Source organism: Ictidomys tridecemlineatus, chromosome 3 (genome assembly GCF_052094955.1).
Source record: "Ictidomys tridecemlineatus isolate mIctTri1 chromosome 3, mIctTri1.hap1, whole genome shotgun sequence".
Lineage (NCBI taxonomy): Eukaryota > Metazoa > Chordata > Mammalia > Rodentia > Sciuridae > Ictidomys > Ictidomys tridecemlineatus.
The window spans coordinates 112260657-112288234 of NC_135479.1; the positions used below are offsets into that span (position 1 = coordinate 112260657).

The following is a 27578-nucleotide window of genomic DNA, read 5'->3' on the forward strand; positions in this document are numbered from 1 at the left end:
TGTGCAGCCTAAAATTTATCTAATTTAGGGAGATGAAGCTTTCATGACATTGCAAATACAATATTAGGCAAAAACAGGAGTCAGTGAAGGACCCTGAAGTTTAATATGCTTTAGCTTTATGGTAAATTCACTCTCAATGTCCAAGCATATTTGTGTATTTGTTTTAGAGAAGATAAAATGACCAAATCATAAAAAATGTTCTACCTCGACAGCTTGAAAACAGAGAATTAAAGTCAGTTCCAAGATGGAATAGGCTAAGTACTACCAAGGTGGTGCTGAAAACATAAAGTTTTATCATAAGTAAAAAATTAAGTATTAATTTAAACCTGAGTGAGAGTCACGAACATTAAGATAAACCTGATTACCATACAACCATCACCTCCTCCCTTCATAATCATTAGGTAAGTGCAGACCAAGTGCGACATTTTCTTCATTTTTATTTTATTTTATTTTTTAAATTTTGCTTTAAATTCAGCTGAGGAAATTTTAATTCCACTGCCATTCTGAGTGTCAATAAATCCACAACCAGCTCTTTCTAAGGGGGCTTTCCTCAAAAGACTGTACCATGTTCAGCTTGAGTACCAAGATGGTGAAGCCCAGTGGCCAGAAGCCGGACGAGTTTGTGTCAAACATATCACAGGTGCTTTTGAAGCTGGAGATGAACTTGTACCTCAATGCCCAGCTGCGGGAGCTCAACATCACAGAGACAAGAAAATTGAAGTTGGTGGTGGTCAGAAAGCTCCAGTTCCTCAGCTGAAATCTCTCCAGAAAATCCAACTCTGACTTGTGCATGAGTTGGAGAAGTTCAGTGGGAAACGTGTTTTTTATTGTTTAGAGGAGAATTCTGCCTAAACCAACTCAAAAAAGCCAAGCCACCACAAAAACCTAAGCAAAAACTTTCCAGAAGCTGCAGTCTGACAGCTCTGCATGATGTGATCCTGAGGACTTGTTCTTCCCTAGTGAAATTGTGGGCAAGATGATTCCTGCAAAGCTGGATGGCAATGGACTCATAAAAGTTCACTTGGACAAAGCACAGCAGAACAACGTGGAACACAAGGTTCCTTTTCTGGTGTCTATAAGAAGCTCAGGGCTGGGGATGTGGCTCAAGCGGTAGCGTGCTCGCCTGGCATGCGTGCAGCCCGGGTTCGATCCTCAGCACCACATACCAACAAAGATGTTGTGTCCACCGAGAACTAAAAAATAAATATTAAAAATTCTCTCTTTGTCCTCTCTCACTCTCTCTTTAAAAAAAAAAAAAAAAAAAGAAGCTTAAAGGGCAAGGATGTTAATTTTGAATTCCCAGAGTTTCACTTGTAAACAAAATGACTAAAGTATCATTTACAGTAAAAAATAAATTAATTGGGGCTCAGTGGTAGAGCACTTGCTTAACATGTGTGAGGCACTGGGTTCAATTCTTAGTACCATATATATAAATAAATACAATAAAGGTCCATTGACAACTAAAAAATTTAAAAATTAATTAATTAATTAAAAATAAATCTATAACCATACAGTATTATGGTTATAGATTAAAATTGTACAGAAAATAAAGAAATTGTTTTTATACTAATTAAGCTTAAACATTTAAATCACGATTCTGCCTTATACTGCCTTCCTTACCTGGAGATACAATTTTGTCTTTGTAGGATTAAGTTTGTTCATCAATAGAAGGTGGATCTACTTGAAAGTAGTGTTGTAAAAAATGAGAGATGATGTGTGTAAGATTTTTGCCATGTGGGAGATTAAGTAAACCTTAGTTTCTGAATTCTAGCAGTCAATAGAAGTGATGCTAACTATAGCCTGTGGATAGTTTGACTTCAACTGCATATTTGTGACCAAAGCTTCCGAAAACACTAGATAGGACTCAAGTTACCTTGAGTATTATACAAATATAGTGTGAGTGTTTATGACTTTATCCATGATTCAAATCAGTTTGGTCTAGACAGGTTAAACCAAAACTCAATTCTAGTGAAAGTTACCTCACATTACCCTCACATTTTGCCATATTGTAGAAGAAACCAGAGAAACTTGCGATTTCTGCTTAAAGAAACAGAAAGCTTGAAAATGCATTACTCTGTTATAACAGCAACAAATCACAAATTTTCTTGAACCCATTAGAGAGCTGAGGACTCTGAGAAAGCAATCTAAAATCTGAGAAAAGTCACCTCTAAGAGGAAAAAGGATATGATTACCTGCATACCTTGAGGGTAATCTTATTATAGACAAAAATGGTATGAACAATTCAGGTACAATTTTTAACTCAGGTGTGAGCAGGAATGAGAATATAGAGTCCCTGAGAACCACTGATACAAGGTGAATTCACACCTACTATCGGACTTTTCTCCAAAGACTCAAATGATATTTACAAGAAAGACTGGGTAAGGACCATTTGTTCTGAGTAAGCCTCCCTGGTTGTATAAGTGTGGAAGGGAGAAAAACAACAATGCTATCAAAAGTTCACAAAGTACTACTCCAACTTTTGTTACTTCTCTCCCCTGTGAAAGAGTTAGGGAAGATAAACATCTGAGTTGGGGCAGCAAAAATCATATTCTCTTTAGGGTTTTGGTGAATAATGACTGTAATTAGGGAGAGGGAATGGAAAAATAATTTCTTGGGACTCTGTCCTTGTGTGATCTCATTTGGTATCTCAGCAAATTGTTTACTTTTTTTGTGAAAACTAACAAGGTATTTTAAAATTTATATATAAAGACAAACTAAATTAGCCTAATTTGAAAAAAGAAAAATAAAGTCTGAAACATCATGCTAATTGATTCCTAGATTTATCATTAGTCTTCAGTAATTAAGACAGTTCTGTGTTGGAAAAAGAATTTTGCCTGTAGACCATTAGAACTAATTGATGAGCTCAGAACTATGTTTTCAATTGATTATCAATAGACATATGAGAAAATTCACTGGAGAAGCAATAATCTCTTCAGCATAAGATACCAAAAAATTGCATAGTCATAGAAAAAGCAATAAAGAATTTTTATTCATGCATTTTATCATATATAAAAATCAAACTAATTTGACTTCATCAATATTTAAAGCATATATAAGCAAAATGTATTCAGAACTCCTGAAGTAAAAAAATAATTGAACAAAATGGATCAAATACTAAAAAAAATTCACTGAAGAAGAAATAAGGAAGATAAATGCACAATTTACATGATACTTAAAACAATTATTAAGTAGAAAAATGCAAATTTTACCAGAAGTGAGATAGCATGACAATATTACTATAACAACTAAATTTAAATGTATACAAAGTGCTGGTGAAGATGTAGAACCACTGGACTCTCAGATATTTCTGATAAAAATGAAAAACTGTACATCTGCTATGGTTTTGATGTTCCTCCAAAAGCCGTGCATTAAAGGCTTGATTCTCAGCACATGCCACTATTGGGTGATGGTAGAACCTTTAAGGGGTGGGGGCTAATGGAAGTCTTCCAGCCCTAGAAGGAAACCTCAGGTATCTTGTTACAGTAACGAAAAGTTGACTAACCCAACATGACTTTGGAAAACATTTTGGTAGTTTCTTATAAAATTAAACATACTTTGCCATATGACTAAGCAATCTATCCCTTGATATTTACTCAAAAAGAATGAGAAACATTTTTTATCCACATGAAAACCAGTACACAATGGGGTGGGAGGGAAGAATAATCAAGAGACAAGAATGTGCAGGAGGCCTTGTAATCTCTCTCTTTAATCCAGAGACACCTGGTGACATAGGGTGGGAAAACCTCTTTCACTTCAAGAACCAGCACTATCAGGAACTCCTGGGAACCCCACTGGGCAGACCCACAGAAAAGACTCTAAAAATTAAATGTTACAGCCCACAAAACTAGGCCAGAACATCCTGCTAAACATAAACAGAATGACTGCCTACTAAATTAAAAGATTTAAACAGCACCCAGAATCACTGTCAGTATTACTGGTTGCAGTGTCATACTATGTTTTTTTTAAATGCTACCCTTGGGGAAGCTAGGTAAATGCTGTACATGAATTGTATACATGATCTCTCTGTGTTGTTTCTTACAAATGGATGTGAATTGAAAATTAATCCAATGTCCACTAAAAGGCAAAAATACTTCTATACATAAACATTTATGTAGAAACTTTAGTAGTTAATGCCCCAAAATAGAACAAACCAAATATTCTGTCACTGCAGAATGGATAAATAAATTGTGGTACCTTTTTTATAATGGGAAATCAATCAAAAGTAAAAAGGAAAACTCTGATACATGGAGTAGCATTTTTAAATCTCACATGTATAATTTTAAGTGAAAGTAGTCAGGCCCCAAAAGCAATGCTATATTACATTTTTTATATTATACTCTTTTAATTATATTATATTGAGCAATGCCATATTACATATTTTCAAAGGCAAAACTGTGGCAAAAGAAAAAAACAAGGCTGGAAGGAGGGCATTAATTAATTGACTATTAGAGCCACCACAGAATTTGGGTTAGGGAATTTTTACTATATTTTGTTCTACATTTTGGTTGGTTGTGATTGTATAGCCTTGTGTTCTTTTCAAAGATTTCATAACTATACAATAAAACGTGTGGATTTCATTATATGTAAAATTTACCTTAACTAAAGAAAGTAGAAAAAAGAAAATAAATCATATTGGTTTTCTCCCTGAATACGTAAGATGCTTATGATCATAAAAAGTAGATTATATCTCTCCTTTTCTACAGCCCATAAAAACATTAAAACTGCAATTGTAAGCATTCTTTAATATCACCTACAACCCTACCATCCCCTAATTCTATGTTCTTTCACATTCCCATGTTCTACCTATATAAAAACTATATATACTATAGTTATATATATATATATATACTATAATTATATAACTTATGTCTACATACACTAATAAATATTTTAATAGCAAAATATTTATGATTACTATCTTCCATATGGATTTTTTATATCTAGTTAAGATATAATTTGCTTAACCTTTACTCATTAGTGGATATTTAGTCTATAATATATTATTATTGTTGACAAAACTCTATTGATAATCTTGATGGCATGAAGCCAATATTTTGATTTTTTCCCTTTGGGGTAATGCCAATACATCGAACTATGGAAAAGGGATAAGCATTAATCTTCCTTTATAAATATTTCTCATGTTTTCCCTGAAAGACTTTTGTTTGTGTCTGTCCACAGTGGAACTTTTAATAATTCCAGGATCTCATATATTCACTGGTATAAGTAAATATTACATGGCACATGGTATTTTAATTTAATATTTGAGAAATAGAGTATTTAGCTTTAATTCCATTTTTTTGTGTATCACTAATCATATTATTTCAAAATTTGTTTGCCCATTTCATTTGTACTTGAAGTGTGATCTATCCATGTCCTTTTCCCCAATTTTAATGTATAATGCAACAAAAGTTTCATGCATAATTATTCTTTTACTAAATGTTCCCCACTAGATTTATGACAAATTAGGCTGGGAAATATTGTTAAGTAAAATACAGGTAGGACCTGTGTATCATTCATCAGAACCAGCATCATGGCCACCACATAGCAGTAACTGGTGCTCAAAAAAATATTTGTTGGAGAAAGAAAATATAGAAGAAAGAAAGGGAGGGAAAGGAGAGATAGGTAGAGGAGAAAGGGATAGAAGCAGTCTCCATGGGAAAGGCAGTTATAGACAAAGAGTTACAATTTTAATAGGCATCCCAACATTCATAGTGGTTTTGTTTGTTTCTTTCTTTCTTTGTTGGGTACCAGGAGTTGAACTCAGGGGCACTCGACCACTGAACCACATTCCCAGTCCTATTTTGTATTTTATTTAGAGACAGGGTCTAACTGAGTTGCTAAGCACTTCACCAATGATGAGGCTTTGAACTCATGATCCTCCTGTCCCAGCCTCCTGAGCCACTGGTATTATAGGTGTGTGCCACCATGCCCAACACATTCATAATTCTGTGGTCTTAATTCTCTCTTGGGTCTCATTGGTTTGAACCAGATAATGCAGCTGCAACTACATCCTCCCTCCTTTTGCCTCAGAAGGACAGTTTAAAAATGAACAGGGATTCAAAATAAATTTGCATTCTAACAGTCAAGTACTGTTGAACAGTATCAATTTCAGTGAACAGTATCAATTAGATGAAACAGATAATTTTGAGCTGGAGAATCAAAAACAAGCACCCATCTTCAAATATATTGCTGAGAAGATAGAGGAGTGAAGTCATATTTAATAAGTTGCCACTATCACAAAATATCCTCTAGCATGTCATATTCTGTTGAGTTTTGGTACAAGTATTAGGATGCTTACCATATTTCGTCTTTAAAATTTTTCCAACTTAACTTTGAAAGGTACTTTTATTTCTAATGTGAAGATGAATTGAGCAAAAAGTGACATGTCTGAAGGTATTTGGTGTGGGGGATTGTGATTGTTTATTTTGCAGAGAGAAAAAAGTACAAAGGAAAGTTTTGCTATTAAAGACTCAAACTTCTCAGCTTTGTTTTATTTAGTTTTTTACTCCCCCTCTCCTGTCATACCGCATCAGACACCAACCTTATTCAGATGAGAAGTTTTTGTTTGTCAAGTTAAATGGCAAAAGTAGCAAGTACATTTCTGGCAGCATTAGTGAGAAATCCATCTCTGACAAGGAGTAGCAAAAATCACAGATTGGTGATTTTATGTGAAAATTTTACTACACAAAATCTTCCCTACCTGACCCCGGAAATAATAGCTCATGGGATGTTGGTGGCCCATCTGGAGTGCTCAGAGCCAATTTTGCTCATGCCAGATGATGGTGTGTGCACCAGTGCAGAGCTGGAATAATTCTAACAAGTTGGGAAGTGGTAAGCTGGTTACTGATATTGAAGGTTTTCAGAGAGACCAGAATCAAACAACATTTTTCTTTTTACTGTGAATGACAGAGCTCAGCATTCCATTGTCACACTAAATTTCCTTGTGCAGTGGCTTAGTAAAATGAAAGCAAACATCATTTGGAACATTAGCCATAAGTCATGCAAAATTCAGCAGCAGCAATTAACATTTCAATACTAAATTGAAAGGAGCCCAATAAATATCATGTCTGAAGCAGGCAACTAGTGAAAATATATACTTAAGGATATTACTATCCATGGTGGAAGGGATACAAATGCATGATGAAGTTGAACCTAAAACTGTTTAGTATTTGATTCATCAAAATTTATGAAAATTTACAAATGATTTATGATTTGCATTTCCTGAATTGAGTAACACAACAGGAATTTAACAGAAAAAGCTTATTTAATATTGTCAATACATTCTCTGGTTATAATATTGGGTATAATGGCTCAAAAGGCAAAACTTGAAATACTTGGAATCCCCAGAAAAACATATTTTTCAAAGTCTACATCAAAGACAAGACAATTTGGGATTGTAGGAAATAAGTCATAATGGAGGAAAATATCTGGCTAAGAATAAAAGCAAAGTATTTGAACTCTGTGGGAATGGTCATTAAAACAATTATTTGGAGGGAAAATATAGGGAGGAGACTAAGAATTTTTTGATATAAGAAAGTAGCAGATGTTGAAAGGAGATTTCGTTTATTCATGCATTAACAAATTCAATTATCAAACCCTCATTCAGTAACTACTGCTTCTTCTATCTCTTGCTTCTGAGCCCTTTGGAAAGATACTGAGATTAAAAATAAACATAAAACAAGCACTTTTAAAGGATCTCACAGGTCTGGGCTGGAGATATAGCTCAGTTGGTAGAGTGCTTGCCTTGCATACACAAGGCCCTAGGTTCAATCCCCAGCACCACAAAAAATACAAAAAGGATCTCATAAATCTGTGGGGAAGGCAACATGTAGTGAGATTGGGAAGGTATAAAACAATGTGAAGGTCCAGTAACAGAATTATACACAGAGGAACATTTAGAACACTCTAAGAGCATCACTAAACTTTTCTGGTATACTGTGAGGTCTCAACTAAATCATAAAGGAAGAACCAATGTTATGACTGTGATGAGTTTGTGATCAGCATAAGAAAAAATTCATCAATGCAATTTGAAGACTTCATTCTTGTGATGGAGAGAGTCAGAAACACAACTAATATTGATGATAGGAGGCTTTAGCATATAAACACTTTCACTTCCTCATTGTTTGGGGACTCTGAACTGCTGATGGCATTAACTAACTTTTCATTTGCTTATAATTGCCGCAGTCTGGCTGGGCTGAGTGATGAGCAACTTGTGAAGGCTGATACAGCGGGAGCCGTTTATTGTAGGACAGCAGAGGTATATATACTTAAGTAATTACACACAGTTTATTTTAATTAACATAAACTAGATACAGCAGTCAACCAATAAGGAATCCTCATCATCTTAATGCTTACACACAGCTTAACTTAATTGACATAATCTAGACACAGCAGTCATTAAGGAATTTCTATCATCTTACTGGCTCGCTGGCTTTACTTCACAAACCACTCCCTCTGGCAAAATGCCAGACGCCATCTTAACTTGTTTACGGACCCTAACATATAATGGCTTTCTTTTGTTCATTTACAGACAGTTACTAATGTTAGAATGGCCCAATAAATAAGTCTGATTCTAGACCCAGGTCTATGTTAAAGCACCCAGGAACACAGGACCAGAAGGAAAAGGTGAAAATATAGCCTTTACCTGTGTCTTCATGGTCTAGCCCAGAATGTAAAGGCTGTTGAGTTGTGACAAAAGACTTCAAAGGATATTATTGAGGAACCCTTAAGATCTTCAAAATCAAAATAAAAAATCTACCAGACCAAGGCTATAGGTCATTTTCACACTTTCCCAATCTAATGAGGGTAATTTGGTTACTTTTGCTGACTGACAGATATATCAAATAAGTGTGAGTGAATTTGGAAAGTTAACACAATTTGGGAAACAATAAAATATGTGGGAATGACTCTTTCCCAGAGTTTTTTTGTCCAAGAAATCATCTGATTTGGAAGTCATATTGTCAGCCCAATTAAATTGCCAAAAATTCTGTCAGAACAAAGTCTCTGCCTCTTATAATTTCAAAGTATCATGTTCCAGTAACTGAAAGACATATAAAGTCCTCAGGTTTTAAAAAGGAAAATAGATTTTTGTTACTCAAGCACTAAAACCACTTTAGAATATTTCTTTCTCCATTTCAGCATCTAGAGTGTCTTATACTTGCCCTAGTTAATATGAAAATATATAACGATCAGGGATGTTAACAAGCCCAGGAGGAAAGTCACCCATTACCCCAAAGTTTGAAGTTTGAAGTATGCTAATAAGTGAATGCCAGGCACACACACACACACACACACACACACACGTGTGCGTGAGCACGCGCATGCGCGCGCGCACAGACACACACATATTCACCAGATCAGCCTGAATTCCAGACTACAAAATAATAACTATCAATACAATGTTCTTTGACTTACAATGGAGTTACATACCAACAAATTCATCCTAAGTTGAAAAAATGTCAAAAATATATTTAGTATACCTAATCTACTAAATGTCACAGATTTGCCACATAATATGGTAGTCTCCCTTTATTTGTGGATTTTACATTACAGTATTCCCAGCATATGCCTGAAACTTCAAATAGTATCAAACCCTATACATACTGTTTTTTTTCCTATACAGTCCAAAAGCATTGCCACAAAGTACCAGCATTAACTGGTCTTTTCTTGTTTTATGCCCTGTAGTATCACTTTTGCATAACAACTCTTGTTTTTGGGAGAATCCTAAAGTAAAATAAGGTTTACTTGAACATTAGCATTCTGATGCTGTGATAGTCAATATGATAACTGAGAAGGAGAAATAAATGACTCAGATTGGGCAGTTTATTCAGTGTGGGTACACTAGACAAAGATTTGGGTCTTGGGTGGGATGGAGTGGGATGGTAGAAGATTTTATCACTACTCAGAATGGCACTCAATTTAAAATGTATTAATTTTTTTTATTTCTGGAATTTTCCATTTAATATTTTTGGAGCATGGTTGACCAAGGGTAATTGAAACCACAGAAAGTGAAATTGAGATAAGATGAGACTACTATACATCACAAAATATGGGTTGTTCACCCTCATGATCACATGGCCAATTGGGAACCGTGGTTCACTGCTACTGCCCAGGATCAAAATAGAGTATTTTACTGCACAGAGGTAGTTTGAGAAAACAAAATTCAAAGTAAGGTTTCTACTGAATGCATATTGCTTTTTGATGATTGAAAGGTTGAAAACTTGCAAGTAAAACCATTCTAAGTCAAGGATTTATAGTTAAGTGCAAATCATTTCAAAATATTGTCCACTTCATACATGCAAACATGTTTTCAAAAATAGACTTTACGTTTTAGAGAAGTTTTATGCTTACAACAAAATGGAAAGGAAAATACAGAATTTTCCATTTATCCCTTACTCCTACATATGAATAGACAACCACATCAACAACATTCTGCACAGGAACTATACATTTGTTACAATTGATGAACCTCATTGACATCTTATCACTCCAAGTCTAGAGTTTGCAATAGTTTTAATCTCAATGTTGTGAATTCCATGGATTTCAGACAAGTGTAAGTTGACATATATCCATCAGAATAGAAAGCACACACTTCAATAAATATTTACATTTTTCACTAAATATCTTATGGTTCAGATCTTATGGATCTGAACCAACTTTAATTTTTTTAAATTTATTTTTTAGTTACAGATGGACACAATATCTTCGTTTATTTTTATGTGGTGCTGAGGATCGAACCCAGATCCTCACACTTATAAGGCAAGCACTATACCGCTGAGCTATAGCCCCAACCCTGCCAACTTCAATTTTGATAATGTAATAGGGTTTCACAAACATATGCTTATTTTCATTCATTTATTTATTTTTGAGACAGGGTCTATGTTTCCAGGCTGTTCTCAAATTTGTGGGCTTAAGTGATCCTCCTACTTCAGCCTTCCAAGTAGCTAGGTCTACATGAATACACCGAACTTAATTAATTTAGAAACACATCATTGATAAACATTTAGCTATCTGTTTTACTTTTTAAATCATTGTAAACAAGGATCCAGTAAACATTTTTGTTCATATATCTTGTAGATATATATTGTAGATATATTTTATAGATCACATCTATAAAATCTGAACAATATAGGAGAAAGTTTTTGGAATCATAAAAAAAATATTCAATTATAATTACATTGTACGCGATTTAAGCAGCTTTGGGAAAGTGGAACCATAGTTTCATCATCAATAAGTCAATTCCTTCACATAATTGCAAAGACGTAATAAAACAAAACATATACAATTATTTTGAAAAACCTAAAATTTGTGTCAATGTTTTTATTGCTAGAGATTTTGAGCAATCGACAGATTATCCTTTTGGTCAGCAGTTATCACTACTCTGAATCAGGACCATTCATTGATATTCACATCAAAAAGGATTGCTGTGGAGGCACAGAGCATGGAAAGGAGATTGCTAGAATGAGGGACAGCCTTCAAAGTGAGCTTCAGAACATGCTAGTACAAAGGCCATTGGGGTTGTTAAATTGGATACATGACTTAGGGTTTGTGCCTCTCTTCATGAAGGAATTACATGATCCTAGCCTGAAAGCACAGTAAGCCACAGGAAGCATTTGGACAGCTGCCAGCATTTTCCCGGAAGCAATATCTATCAAGGTGGACATAGACTACTTTGGCTCCATGATGAAAGGGCAGGAGACTAGTAGAAACTTTCATTTCTTTTCAATTTCAAGCAATTTATTAAAGCAGAAAAACTCATTCTGGGAATCTAGCAGGGTATCTCCTTAAAACAAGTCTCATCCATCCAGTCTGTGAAAAATCAAGAGAAACGGAATACTTCTGCTGACAGGAGCACACACAAACTAATTCAGGAAATGTGTACATCATTGCCAAAGAGACAGAGTTCGTAAATTAAGACCCTCCCTAGGCTTCACCCTCTCCATTGCCACTGTTTGGCATCTTCCTTCATCTCTGGAGAATTAGCAAAAGATCTTATGATCCTATTGTGAAGTAGTACCTCATTTACCTCTCTCTAAGACAGAAGGGTGTTGATGATGTTGTTGATTGGTGGAACTGGTGCATGGAGCAGGGAGACATCAGAAGGACACCTAAGCTTCCCCTGGGATTCTGGTTCTTCACATGAAAAGTAGACTGTGCCAGGGTGGGAAGGGAGACCTGCCTGGGAACTTTCTGCCTGTAACTGGGGAAGTGAATCAACTCATGCAGAAGGAAAAAGAACACATTTTGATCTCAAGTCCAAAGTTCATTCCCCGAACCATTTGGCTGGCTCTAAGTGTTTTTTTGGTCTTGGACTCTTACGTACATTTTGAAAGTGAAATGTATGTGAAACTGAGCAGATATAAAGTAGGTGGCAATGACCAACTAAAGAGCTGTCAATGACTAAACAGTTTAAGGCTAAAACTGAAAAATGACTTAATCAGATTTGCCTGGTTTCCACTCTAGCTGCTAGCTTAGGCTCCTTAGAAAAATGCTAGTCATTTTTTTTTTTTTTTTTTTTTTTTATGATTCCAACTTCTACCTTGGGCTTCTTAGAGCCACCAGATCTCCTCTCAGGTAGGAAGACTTCAAAGGAACCTGAGTCTAACACACAGCGCCAGAGGACAGTTCATCAAGGAGCTAATGAAGCTCAAACTTCATTTCACTGGAATTGTGGTAGAGTATTATTTATTTACCTTTTAAAAATTATAGAATCAAATGTTGAGGGATGTGGCTAGAAATGTAATTTGGAAAAGGTAAAATAAAGATTTTATAGCTTATTAAAAATAAAATCTTAACAAATAAAAATTGTAGTTTGCTTTGATTTCTTATCTTATTCTAATACATTTTCATTTTCCAACCAAACTTTATATTCACAAATTTTCATTTTTGAAAAGCTACTCCAAGAAGTTAGTAAAACCTTTGACTCTAAAATCTGCTTCCCAAGAATTCTCCATTATGGTCTCAGATAGTACTTGTTATATAAAGTCACTAGTATTTGATTTACTGTTTTTTAGCTTTCATACATTTGTCTGAGTTCTGCCTGAAACTGCATGATCTATCTTGAGATGGATTAACTCATAGCATATTTCCTTGTTTGTATTTTTTTAGTACTGGGGATTGAACCCTGAAGCACTTTACCACCAAGTCATGTCCATAGCCCTTTTAAATTTTTTATTTTGAGATAGCTTTAAGTTGCTTGGGGCCTTGCTTAATTGCTGAGACTTATTTTAAACTTATGATCCTCCTGATTCAGCCTGAGTCATTGGGATTATAGGGGAGTGCCACCACATCCAGCCAGATTTCCTTGTTCTAAAGAACAACTTGATGAATGGTTAATTTCCTAACATTCATGTCGACTGTGCAATTCTGCATTTTTCCCTAATAAGAAATAGCTTCAAAATAAAGACAATCACATCATCGAGCATCAATTCATTATTAACTCTTAGGTTAACCATTCAAATTAGTCTTCAACTCTGGCAATGAGAAGTTGATATAATTTTTGTGTAATTATGAATTGAGAGGCTTTCTTCCTATCTAGAATAAAATAAGAAAAAAGTCAGAAAAAAGCAACATATAATATTCTTAATAACCAGGGAAAAAAAACATATGCCAAACTAACACTATTCAAAAAATTTTTACATAGAAATTTAAGATTTGTGGCTCTGTTGAAAGCAGACTTTAATCAGCATCAGCCCTCATCACACTAAAATTTAATAAAACAATTTTTCTTCCTGGTAGATGTGGTAATTCTTATATTGCAGAGTCACACCATCTGTTGCCACATAAACATTTTCGGAATTTCTTAGAGAACATATTTACAAAATTGTATATTCTGTTAAAACTGAAGCCAATGGTAGACTTTAAATGCATCAAATCTGATGTCTGTAATGGCCTAAAGAAAGCCCCAAGCTATCTCCACATGCCAAAGAGTCTAAAGCAGTAGTTCCTAATATAAACTAATCAAGAACTGTCACGGGAGGTATACCATCTGGCATCACATAAACCCAAGTTTCCACTGAGTATTGGAGTTCAGGAGTTTCATGCACTCTGCATTCAATCATCCGGGGATTCCACAGCATATCCAATAGTAAAATATAAATCATACACACTGCAACACTTGATTATGCCTGGAATCAGTGAAGTTGTTCGCAAATATTTTCTCACGTCAGTATTTACTAACATTGCTATAACTACTATACATTCTTCTGCATGATAGTGGTCTTTACAGTGTCACTGAAAATTCTAATGATAAGTGCTACATTCCCACACCATTAAAAATGCCCCCTTTGAAAATGGTTCCTGAAAGTCTATGGTATAATAAACACAACAGTCCATTAGAATAAACTGAGGACTGGTTCACCAACATTCTAGACAAGAATCTGGAAACTCTATTTTATTCCACCAAGATTCAGACACCATGATGAATAGAAAAGTCATAAATCTAACTTGTGGAGCAAGAAAGAAAATTTAAAATTAGTCTAATCATCTTACCGACAAACCCTTTATTACTTAAATGGTAAAATTTACCAGTTTTCTGTTATTAGACACTCTCCTTTGATATGATTTCATCTGAACTGTATTCAAAATCATATATAAAGCTTTCAGAAATATAGATGATTATGATTTCTATCTCCCATGTTTTTTTAAAAAAAATTTTTTAGTTGTCGATGGACTTTTATTTTATTTATTATATGTGGTGCTGAGAATTGAACGCAGTGCCTCACATATGCTAGGCAAGTGCTCTTCCACTGAGCTGCAACTCCAGCCCATCACGTTTTTTATTTAAGCAAGACATTCCAAAGAAATTTACAACTTAAGTGGACTGTTAGCAGACCAGGCATATCAACAATTGATATTTACTAGGATGGCAATAACATAGAGGGGAAAATGACACTTAACTCATTCAGTAATACATCATACTCGGCAACATCTATTTGCTAATTCTTTTCACAACAACAAAAATATCCTAGTGTATCAGGATTTCACATGTATGTTATGATATCTTCATTTCTTGCTTAAGAGAGGGCATTTAAAAATATAATTATGTTTGGTTGTTTGAAATTTTTAAAAAATTGGTACATATATCTTTCATTGTTTCTCTCTAACGCTAACACAGAGATGTTATTGGATTCACCCAACAAAAGAATCTCTGATTAAATAGCTTCTAAGCTCTATATCATAATATAGATATTATGACAAAAATGCCAAAACAACAAACAGGCACTGACATACAGGATCTGACCACAGACTACAGGTATGTTCAAATTAATGCAATATAGCAGTCTATATGTTTTCCTTTTGGTGTAAGAGGGAAAGTCTACCAAAGATTGTCTTGATTATATAAGGGGTATGCCACTCAAGAAAAATGAAATCTACAGATGAGAATTATGCCAAAATTGACAAGAGTTCTCTTTCTTCAGGAACAAAGAATTTTCAGGCAGATCCATAAAAGACTTTGCAATCACTCTGGGAAGCAAACTTCTCTGTGATTTAGTTCTGATCTCTTAATTATGTCACCACCTGTGTATCAGCTGCTCACATGCTTTTCCCTGTACTTGGAAGAACAATCTCAAATGTTGAATCATGATTTTTCTATCATGACTGTTTCCAGGTTATGTTGTTACAGCCTTCTTAGAAGTTTTCATTAACCACCTCTGCCTATTACAGATTAGAGAGTTCACTGCCTGGAACCCAAGATTGAAAGGTATCATTGAGAATATGTTTCATTCAGCTATTTCACTGCTGTGACTAAAAGACCCTGCCAGAGCAATTGTAGAGGAGGAAAAGTTTATTTGAGAGCTCATGGTTTCAGAGTTCTTAGTCCATAGAAGGTCAGCTCCATTCCTCAGGGCTCAAGGTGAGGTAAAACATCATGGCAAAAGAGTGTGGCAGAGGAAGCGGTTCACATCATGATCAGAGAGCAGAGAGAGAGAGAGAGAGAGAGAGAGAGAGAGAGAGAGACATCTTCATTTGCCAGACACAAATATATACCCAAAAGCCATGCCCCCAATGCCCCTCCTCCTTGAGCCTCATCCTACCTGCCTTCAATTATCACTCAATTAATCCCATCAGGTGATTAATTCACTGATGGGTTTAAGGCTCTCACAACCTAATCATTTCCCCTCTGAACCCTCCAACATTATCTCACATGTGAGCTTCTGGGGGACACCTTACAGCCAAATCATAACAGAATACATTCAGTAAGAAAAAGAAATTAAATGTGTTATGGGCAAACTTTCAAAATGGACCATATTTCAAAAGTTGCTTCTTTTTTTTTTGAAAAAGTATTTAAAATAATCCATTAAATTTCACCATACTTGTTTTAATATATGTAAAATTATATACATTCTAATATTGTCTGCACAAAAATTTTACGAAGTAATACTGATATTTAATTGATTTTTAAATTACTGCTTTTCCTACAATTAAAATAAGAACTTTTATACCATAAAACATAAAAATATCTTACCTGGACCGTTACTATCAAGTCTCATTTGCCTAAAGCAGTCTACAAGGGAAAGACAGGTTGTTGGATGAGTAAGTAGTCAAGAATTATCATTTTCCCATCTTTCACCATTTCTTTATTCAATTACCCTAATTAGTTATACTGAATTACTCATTGGGTAATACCTCAATATTTGCTCTCATAATCTTTATCCAGTATGAGCTGCCTCTCAAAGACACACACACCCACACCCACATACACACACACACACACACAGAGTTTCTGGTTTTACCTGCTGTTCATAATCACTTTTACCATAGAGCAACTTTTTTCCAGATCTCTAGGACTGATGGAGCTGGACAGAGGTAAATGCCTGTATCCATAACACAAGGTTTGCTGTATCAATGTACCAGTGTGGAATTTTTTTTCCAGATTCTTTCCTTTTGAGTTTTTTAAAATTGAAAGATAAAATTATATTCATTTACCACATACAACTGGATGCTTTGAAATATATATATATATATATATACACACACACACACTTTGAAGTAAATATACATGACTAAATATAGCTACTTAACATAAGGAGTTCCTTAGATAGCTATCATCCACTTTACATCCACCCTTAGCATTTTTTAAGAGTAATGTATATTATTATCTATAATCCTCACATGTTGTACAATAGATCTGTTAAATTTATTCCTCCTATTGAACAAAAATTCTATATCCTTGACCAATACATCTCCAACCTTTCCCCCATTCACACTAGACCCTGGTAACCACCATTCTCTCTCTGCTTCAATGAGATCAACTGCTTTAGATTCCACATATAAATGAAACCACATCATTTATTCCTTGTTACGCTCAGGATTCAGTCCTTAACAAAAACAGAGGCATTTGAAAGATCTCTTAAAGAATTTAACATTGATTTTTTAATAATGTCATTTGAGAATTAGCTGAAACCCCAAAGTAAAGGAAACATAATAACACTTTTCCAGGCATCTAACATGAAGAAGTACATACATCCTGGCAATAAACTATCAGGTATGACAGAAAAAAACTCTCAGACTCATACCTGTGCTTTCTCTTCCCCCTTTTGACTTGCTATCATTTTTATATGCTTAATTGAATTTGGATAGAGTTGTTAGAAGTACTTTATTAAACTTAAAATCACCTATTTTTTCCTCTTTTTATTGTCACAGACATATAGATATTCTTATATGGCAATGCAAAAACATTTGCAGTATTCTTGAAACATATTTAGAGGAAGACGCAAGAAAACCAACAGAACTTTCACCTATTAGACGTAAAGATGTTTTAGCTCTTTTATAAGTCAGTTAAGCATTTGTTAGTTATAATAGGTCCTGTGGCTATTTTAAAGGGTAATGTTAAAAAAAAATGGAAGTCATATATTAAACTGGTTATGTTTAGGGAATTGAAAGATTAAATGGAAAGAGTCTTCCCTAAATGATCCCAGTTACAATTGTGCCTGGTTTCCAGAAAGATAAAAGAGATGAAAATACTTATCAGATCTAAATGGAAATACTAATCTTTTAAAAAAACCACTGTGTGAAAGCATAACTGGTTTTTGAGTTAGACATTTTGAGAATTTCATTAAAACTTCAGTCACTGCATTTGTTAATGACAATATGTAGCTTCAAAAGTGGCCTGCTCCTATCAGGCCTCTGAGGGTTATCTTTGTCACACAGGATTCAGAATTTGGGGGCAACTTTTTAATTCGTTTTTAAAAAATGAAAACAGCAGTCATTTTGTAAGAGTGCATGTAGATCTAACCTTTCTGGAAAGCTATTTAATGATATTTATTTTAAAAGGTAAAGCCTTTGAAATGTGTATTCACTTTTTTTTTTTTTTTTTGGTTTGGGTTCTCCCAAAAGAAGAAAGAGAGAAGAGAGGCAGAGACATTAAGAGAGAGAAGGGAGGAAAGGAGGACGAAAAGAAAGGAGGGAAGTCTTATTTGGTAGGTGATTTCAGGAAGCACATAAAGGAATGAGGAAGGGAGCCAGGAAAGCAGGGAGAGCCAATAAAGGATGAACTGATGAGCAAGTCACTTGTCTGAGAAACTGGGGCTCAATCCTGTTGAGGACATCCAAGAGAATGTGAAATGGGCCTCACAACTGTATAACAGAGAGCTGATGGAAAGGCTGGGGACGTGGCTCAGTGGTAAAGGGCTTTCCTGGCAAGTGTGAGGCGCTGAGTAAGATCTCTAGCACTATGTTGGCGGGTGGGGGTTATAGAGTTAGCAAATGTATCTATCTCATCCGTTCTTGTTTGAGGATCACAACAAGATGTGGAGTTATGTTTCCTCTGGCCCTACAATGGAACAAGTATGCCAAACTACAGCATCCCAGAGCATACTGTCAGACAAGCATTCAGGCACGGAAACATCTGACTGCATGGAGATGACAGGTGACCTCTGTTATGGTTTTGATGTAAGATGTCCCTAAAAAGCTCAAGTGTGAGACAATGCAAGAAGGTTCCGAGGTGAAATGATTGGGCTGTGACAGTCTTAACCTAATCAGTGCCTTTATCCACTGATAGGGATTAACTGGATGATAACTGAGTGTGGCAGGAGGATGTGGGTCCCTGGGGAAGTGCCCTGGGGGTTTAAATTTTGTCTGTAGTAAGGGGAGCTTTTCCTCTCCTTGCTGGTGCCTTGTTCCCAGCTGCTTTCCTCCATCACATCCTTCCACCATGATGTGCTGCCTCACCTTGGGCACAGAGTAATGTAGTTGGCTGTCTAAAGACAGAGACCTCTGAAACAAGGAGCGAAAAATAAACTTCTCCTCCTCTAAAATTGCTCTTGTCGGGTCTTTGGATCACAACAACAACCCTCCTGGAAATGACACGCTGGTGCATACATGCAATTGTGTGCATATGACCCAGGACAGCGTATATATGAACTTATTCTTTCATCACATTTCTCTCAGAGAGTAGAGGAAAGCTGGCAGTGTTCTAAAAATGCTCCTTTGTTACATACATATAGATATGTAAAATTGCATTGGGTTTTTGTTTGATGTTGGATTCTATCAGAAAGCTCTCTCTTCCCACAGTCAAATCAAAAGTCTATGAAATCATAGTCTTTAAATTATTTGCTTTAAAGAGTTGCAGATGCTTAATAATCTGGCTAGATGAATATTCTTAGGAGAGTGAAGTAATCTTCCATAGAGCTGCCAAATCTGGAAAATAAAAATATATGCTACCAAATATATAAGTTCCCACATATTACTATTAAAAATTACCACAAACTGGGTGACGTGGAATAAGAGAAATATATTTTCTCATAGCTCCAGAGGCTAAAACTTGGGATCCACATGTCAGCAGGGTCATGCTTTCTCTGAAGCATCTAGAATAGATCCTTCCTTAATTTTTCCAGCTTCTATGACTACTAGCAATCCCCATGCTTCTTGGTTTACTAGATTTATCATTCCAATCTCTGCCTCTGTTTTTTTTTTTTTTTTTTTGTGTGTGTGTGTGTGTGTGGTGCTGGGGATTGAACCCAGGGCCTTGTGCATGCAAGGCAAGCACGCTACCAACTGAGCTATATCCCCAGCCCTGCCTTTGTTCTTAAAACGAACTATTCCCTGTGTGTCTCTGACTATTCTAAGGACATTCTGGTTTGGATTTATTGCCTATGATTACCCACTTTGACTTTATTTTAACTTGATTACATCTGTTTCATTAAATTTGGAAAGCTCTAATTTCCAAATAAGGCTTACATGTACAAGTTCAGAGTAGCAAAAATTTAGCATGGGGTGGCTAGGAACACAATTCAACTCAGAACACCGGTTAATTTTGAATATCAGATTAAAAATGAGTATTGCGCCAAATGCTGCATGGGACATACTAAATATTTTTACTTGAAATTAATATTTGAGTGTCTTGAGAAAACTTACTCCTAGAGGCTGTTCAAAGTTCAGCACAATCTCACTTTTGCATGCCTTTTGAAGATGTGTAAGTACTGAAATTGGAGACTGAAATTAAAGAAAAGCGTCAAAGACTATCAGATCATCCAGGGACTTAAATTTGGATCCACATTCTCTAAATAATTTCATAAGTATCTGGAATAAACCTTCCTCTTTGCCCCATTTCTTCTTTGAGTCTGAAGTTGTGATTTGAATTCTATTTGATAAATATTTATTGAATTATTCACAATATGAGAATATGTGAGAGTAGTGAGTACTCAGTCTGATGGTAGAAAAAGAGAATTAAATATGGTCCCTATCCAGAGAGAGACCACAAGTCAATTGTAGTAATGAGGAAGCTATCTCCCAAATTAATTGTTCAGAGAAAGAATGTATGCCACCAAAGTGTGATGTGAGAGTGGAAGGAGCCTCAGCTAGTTGCCATCCCACCCATTCCAAGAAGATTCGAATCAGTGCTCATGGAGAGGCTGCTTTGAATTGGACCTAAGAAGCTGAAGAGGATGAAAATTTGAAAATGGGTTTGCCAACAGGTAGGCAATAATTTGACCTGCCTCAGTTTAGGCACCTCCATTGGTTTTTATAAAATTTTATTGCCTTTAGTATCCCTGTATGTTGAATTCCTGTAGTTCATCCCAAAGGGTATTGGTTCAGTAGGTCTAGGATCATTGGCTTTCAGAAAAGCTCCCCAGGTATTGCAAAATTAAATATAAACCTAAATGTACAATGGCTCGAACACAACTTAAGTTTTTATGTTGTTCATGTAACAGAACAAGATCTATGTGTTATCCTATCTATGTGTTATCCTAGGTAGGAGTAGGTTGACAGGTAATCTGTCTTGTATTCCCATAATGAAAATTATTTTCAGATCAATTGAATATCTGAAAATTTTATCTTCAAGCTTTTCCATTAACCCAAGTTTTTCTATCCTTCCTTTTACTAATATTAAAATGTCTGCCTTGTTAATTATTCTTCATTAAAGAGTTAAAAAGTCAAGGAATAATTCCTTTGTCCAAACTAATTTGTACATGCCCCATTACTGATAGTTTCCAATTAGTAAACTAAAATGAAGAAGACTAAATGTTCTCTGTTCTAAGAAATGACCAAAGCTACACTAATTGGTTATTTATTTTAGGTTACTAAGATAAACGAATGAGGAGCACATGAGGTAAATTGCATTAAGATAGAGGAACTTTTCATGTAAATTGCCAAAAAATAAAGTGTCTAAAAATAACAGTTTAAATATCTAAAAATAAAAGTGTGAGTCAAACTCCAGGAAATGTAGATTGCTGCTTGTTGTGTCTCTGCATTTCAAATAATGTTTAAAAAAATGCCAAAACAGACAAAGTAGGGATGTGAACTTTTAGAGAGATATTCCTTGATGCAATGGAAAATACTCAAGGTCTTTAGCTAGAAATTTCTTGTCATCTTTATTTTAGGAAAAGCTCACAACCTTTCCATGCCAAGCCCTCTGTTCATGTAAACAGAGTACCAATGTATGCTTTATCTTCTTGAAAAGGTTAATGTAGCTCTCACCTATACAAGAAGTAAGATATAACTGCCACTTCAGGTTCTATGAGCACAGGGGATTACTCTGTCTCATTTGGCCCCTAAGAGTTCTGGTGGGTGGGGTGAGGAGAGGCTGCAATTAATAATACCTACAGGTAGTCGATCTGAGGTATTATGATGTCATTGAAGATACCCAGGATCACAGAGTCTCCTAGACTGGATAAACAGGGTATGAGCCCCCCAGTTCCTAATAAACAATCCAGTGGTCTTCCTACCACAGCACAAAGTTCTTTTGTATCACGAAAAGCTTATTCTCAAACAAATTAGTATATCAAAGCAAAGTGCTATGCAATTGTTCTCTTTGCCTCAGATCTCTGAGAAACATTATTGTGATGTGGGTTAAACAGCTGAAAAAAAATGGGCATTGGAGATATGCAACCTTTATTAGGATTTAATATCTTCATAGGTTTGTTTTGAAATAACTTAGAAGGCCGAGTTAATCGATATGATCAAGCAATGGGCTATGAAATTCTATTTTAAAGTAAAGCTGTTCTATTTAAAGAATCCAAACACAAAATCAGAAACTAGTAAGCTCCTGTTAGTAATCCCCTTTACCATTTTAATGAAATTCAAACCAAGTCACAATGAAAGTTCAGAAATGAAAGGTTTAAAGAAGAAAATGTGAAAATTGGTTCTGCAGAGTTTCATTTCAAATCAAGTCTTAATGGCTGTGTTTTAAAACTCTGATAATGGAAGTTCATAATGGACATGCTGAAAGGCCTTTAACTGTGGTAGCAATAACGACTTAACATTGCCATGAAGGAGTGTTGATTGCAGTAGAAAATATGATGCCTATATTGCCATCTTGGTCGAAATAAAGCATCAGCATGATGATATCCCAGATAATCATCACCCTAAGAGTTTCCTATTCAGACAATCTTAAGGGACCCATGGTTCCATTAATTCTCAATTTTGATGGTTCTTTCAGTGAACAAGAACAAAAGCTGAATGTCATAAAATAGGGATGTTTCCCCATAGCTGCATATTGTTTCATGAAGGATTTTTATTGACATTGAAAAATATTCATGATCTAGGAGGAAATGTGGGAAAAGCATAACACCAATTGTATTATTTTACTAGGGCTGCCATAATAGACTAATGCAGACAGAGTGGCTCAATTTTTTTTCCTCAAAATTTTATAGGATAGAAGCCCAAGAACAAGGTATCGGTCCATCTGGTTGCTCCTGAGGATTTGCTCTCTGGCTTGCAGAGAGCCACCTTTCTGCAATGTCCTCAAATAACCTGTGTGGGCTCACTCCTGCTGTCACTTTTTTTTTTTTTTTTCAATAAGGATACTGGTCACATTGAATTAGGGCCTCAACAGACCCATTTTACTTTACTTACCTCTTTAAAAACCTTATCTCCACTGGTTAAGTGGTACACACTTTTAATCCCCCAGTGGCTCAGAAGGCTGAGGCAGGAGGATCGAAAGTTCATACCAGCCTCAGCAACTGCTACTTGCTAAGCAACTCAGTGAGACCCTGAATCTAAACAAAATACAAAATAGGGCTGGGGATGTGGCTCAGTGGTTGAGTGCCCCTAGTTCAAGTCCAGTACCAAAAAACAAAACAAAACAAACAAACAAAAAAACCTTATCTCCAAATATGCTTTCATTTAAGGTACTGGGGATTGAGATTTTAACACATGAATTTTGAGGATGGACTTAGAACCAATTATAAGAAGAAAGATTTTTCTCTGGCTGAGTGTGTATATGTGTTTTGACAAACTGAAAGAAAATATGACAAAAGTTAACATAAATAAATGAACAGGGTGAGTGAGCATAATTTTGTTTAAGTAAGAATAAATAAAATTATTAGTCATAACATCTCAGGGAAATATTAAGAAAATGTATAATGATGAATCAAAGGAATTCTACAGTAATCTATCCATATCAAATAATATCTTCCCTTTCTTTCCTTTCATCTCTTTTGCTTTTTAAACTATAAACCATTTCTTCAACAAAAATCTTACACCATATCCTGAACTATAACATTGGCAAGAAAAGAACTGCTCTAGTTGATGAAAAGTCATTTTCCTTGCAACCTATAAAACATTAAGGTATATGGGAGTTTTTAAGTACTTTGGGGGCATGGACTCCGTAAGTCTTAAACATCTTTAAAACTTTTAATTTCTAGCACAGTGCCTTCAATTGAAATGTATTCAATAAATATGTCAAAAAGACAAGATGGTAAAATATCTCATAATTATTCCTTAAATAAGAGGACAAAGGATTGGAGTCCAAGCAATTTTATATAAGTCCTTTTACTCCTGAATATCACATGGGTAACTTTCAACAATCCACATAAATTCTCTGTACTTTGATTTAATCGTGTGTTTATAATGCAGAGAAAATATCAATTTTCTTAACAGTTGGCCCATGTCCAAGGAAAGAATTATCTTTGTTTAAGAAAGTCTGTGATAAGATACTTGGGATTAAAGAAAAGATACTGAGAACAGGAGCCAAGGGAAGGAGGTGCAGGAGGAGGAGGAGGAAGAGAAGAAGGTGGAAGCTGAGTTTCTTTGCATATATGAGTGAGGGAAAGATATAAATGTGATTATTATTATTACTTGGAAAGGTAGGAAGAGAAAGACAAAACAAAGCAAGAGAAAAGATAGCAAAATAGTGGGCGTACAGAGGACAGCAAGATGATATAGGCATTAGAAATTTCTGTGGCAGGGTAGCAGAAAGCCTTCATATTAAATTTCAAGTTGTTTACTAGAAAGGGTACAATTTGATCACTCAGCAAGTCTCTCAAGTGTTTCATAGAAGTACTATTCTACTGAAGAGCTTTATATTGTAAAAATATGTTCCTATCAATGGTTGATGGTAATTAGGGATGATGTGAAAGGAGGGGGGGATGACTTAATGGGAAACAGTAAGTCCTTCTCAGAATTGGTGAAGGAGCTGAGATTGTAATCCATGAAGACTTTGGAAAATCTATGAAGGCCCTTCTGTAATCCATGATCGATCTTGTAAAGATCAGAAGTGATTTTGAGAAATCAGGGTATATCTGAGTAAGATGTTAGATGGAATATTTACTTTTTTGCTGCCAATTTTATAGAGTTACTGTATCCTTCAAATGAGATAAGAACAGCTAAAATTCCTACAGTACTTACTATATGCAAAGCACTATTGGAAACACTTTAGATCTTCTTATTCTTCTAGCCTTTACAAGAATGTCATAAGGTTCCTACTGTATGTTTTGGCTGCATTTTATAGGAGAGGAAAAACATAGAGCAGAAACTTTCCCTTGTTCACATAGCTGACAGGTAGTTGGTGGAAGCAGGATTTCAAAACCGATAATAACTACACTATTATATTGCAGAATGAAATAGTAATTTGTGAAAATTAAAGCATATTGTAAAGTAATGTAAGGTTTCACAGATTGAGCAGTAAGAGTTTGAAAGAGAGAGTGGGAGACGTAGGTAGAAATAGTTCAGTCTCTTTCTCGTATGTATTAAGGCACATGATATGCTGTTTTAATGTACATATACATAGTAAAATGATTACTTAACCTATCATCACCTGTGTGTGTGTGTGTGTGTGTGTGTGTGTGTGTGTGTGTTAAGAGCCGAGAATCTACTCTAAGCAAATTTCCAGTGTACAGTACAGTGTCTTTAACTATAGAACCTCATGCTGTTAATCAGGTCCTCAGACTCCGCACTGAAACTGCAATTTTGTACCTTTTGACCTACTTCTTCCCATACCTCCCCACCACTGGCCTCTGTCAACCAGTTTTACTCAGTTTCTGTATGGTTTTTTTGTTTTGTTTTGTTTACACCCTGCATATAAGTGAGATCGTGCAGTATATTTCCTTCTATGTCTGGTTTATTTCACTTACCGTAACAGCCTCTACTTTTATCACTGGCAATGTCACAACTTGGTTCTTATCTTCTTCAAAGAAATTTTTCAGTCAAGAGACTTAGAAAGTATAAACACTTTTATGAAATTACACTTTAAAGTAGGTTGGAGTGGAGATGGAAATGGAGTGGTGTTTTCCTCGTGGTGAGTTTTTCTATTTGGTCTGGAAAACTCTCTTCTATTTCATGTACTCCAGATGCTCACCACTGTTTCCTGACATGGCTTAGTGCCTCGCTGCTCTGCACATGGGAAGTCCCTTAAGTTGGCTACTCCTTTCTTTTCAGTTTAAGAAGGCAGTGCCTGGGGGTGAAGGAGGCAAATGCATGAGCAAGGTATCTTGTCACTTGAGTTTGGATGATTTTTTTGCCACTTAAGATGGATTGAGCCCTATTCCCCACCACCACCACCTTCATGTCTATCTATCTACTCTAATAGTTTCTTCTATGTTGTCACAAATGGCAGCTTCTGGGCAGGAGCAGAAGTTCAACTGCCACAACCCCCCTTTCCATTAATGCCCCCACAGCCACGTGGCCACCTGCGGAGTGGTGTGGGAGGAAGTGAGTCTTCCAGAGCTTCCTTGAAAGAACTTTTTCCTTCTGCAGCTGTCTCACAGTAATAACCATGGACAAAAGCCAGCAGGTACAGAAAGCCAAACTCACTGAACAGGCGGGTACTATGGTGATGTCTGCAGCCATGTAGGCAGGCACAGGACGAGGTCACCAACCCTCCAGTGATGCCAGAAATCTGCTCTGTTGCCTCCAAAAATGTGGTAGGTGCTCGCAGTTCTTCCTGGCATTCCTCAACAGGGAACCCAAAACAGAGAGCAATGAGAAGCAGCAGATGAGCAAAGAGGACCTTGAGAAGATAGAGGAGGGTCTGCAGGATGTTTGCAGTGATGTTCCAGAGCTGTGGACAAATACCTTATTCCCAATGCTGCGCAACCAGGAAGTACCATGATCTTGAAAATGAAAGATTATTTTGGTGTTTTTCTGAGGTGACATCTGGAGATGATAAACAAACTCCAGCCGTGCACTCCCAGCAGGCTTACTAGGAACCAAATAAAATTACAGAGAAAGAAACGCAGCCTTCGCACCCCGTTGGACTTGGACTGCCATTGTATTTCTCAGTCTTTGACTATGAGATTTTCAACCCTCCTGAAAAGGCCTGCAGCCTGGCAAAACAGCATTTGATAAAATTTTTGCTGAATTGGATAGAGCAAATGAAGAGTCTTACAAAGACAGCACCCTTATCTTGTAGTTACTTAGGGACGATCTCACTGTGTGGACACTAGAAAGCCAGGGAGATGAAGGAAATGCTGGGGAGGGGGAGGACTAATGTCTATCATGCTTTGTGATCTATTCACTGTCACTCTGCATCCACCATATTTATCCATGTGCAATTAAAAAGAAAGGTAGTATTCCCTGCTTTTTGAAAGCTGGATACTATCTATTTCATTTAATAAAATGGTGTTAATGTGTTATGTATTTATTTATATAATGGAATATTATGAAATAGAATATCATTCAGCCCTTAAAAAGGCAGGGATAGTGCCATTTACATGCAAATCATCCATATTAATATTAATTTATTCATATGGGATAATGAGTAAAGTTGCAATGAACATGGGAACATATGAAGTAATGACTTAATTACACAAGAAAAGCGAAAAAGACACAAATATATAGAAAGTTTGACTTTGTGAGTTGAAAGAATTAATACTGTTAAAATGTTCACACTACCTATGGCAGTGTATAAATTCAAT

General features: G+C 35.7%; 2 pseudogenes; both read left to right on the plus strand.

Annotated features, from left to right (window-relative positions):
• Nucleotides 1-565: 565 nt before the first annotated feature.
• On the plus strand, nucleotides 566-6642 carry LOC101974497 (small ribosomal subunit protein eS7 pseudogene; annotated as a pseudogene).
• Nucleotides 6643-26437: 19795 nt separating this feature from the next.
• On the plus strand, nucleotides 26438-27151 carry LOC101970183 (14-3-3 protein beta/alpha pseudogene; annotated as a pseudogene).
• Nucleotides 27152-27578: the final 427 nt, after the last annotated feature.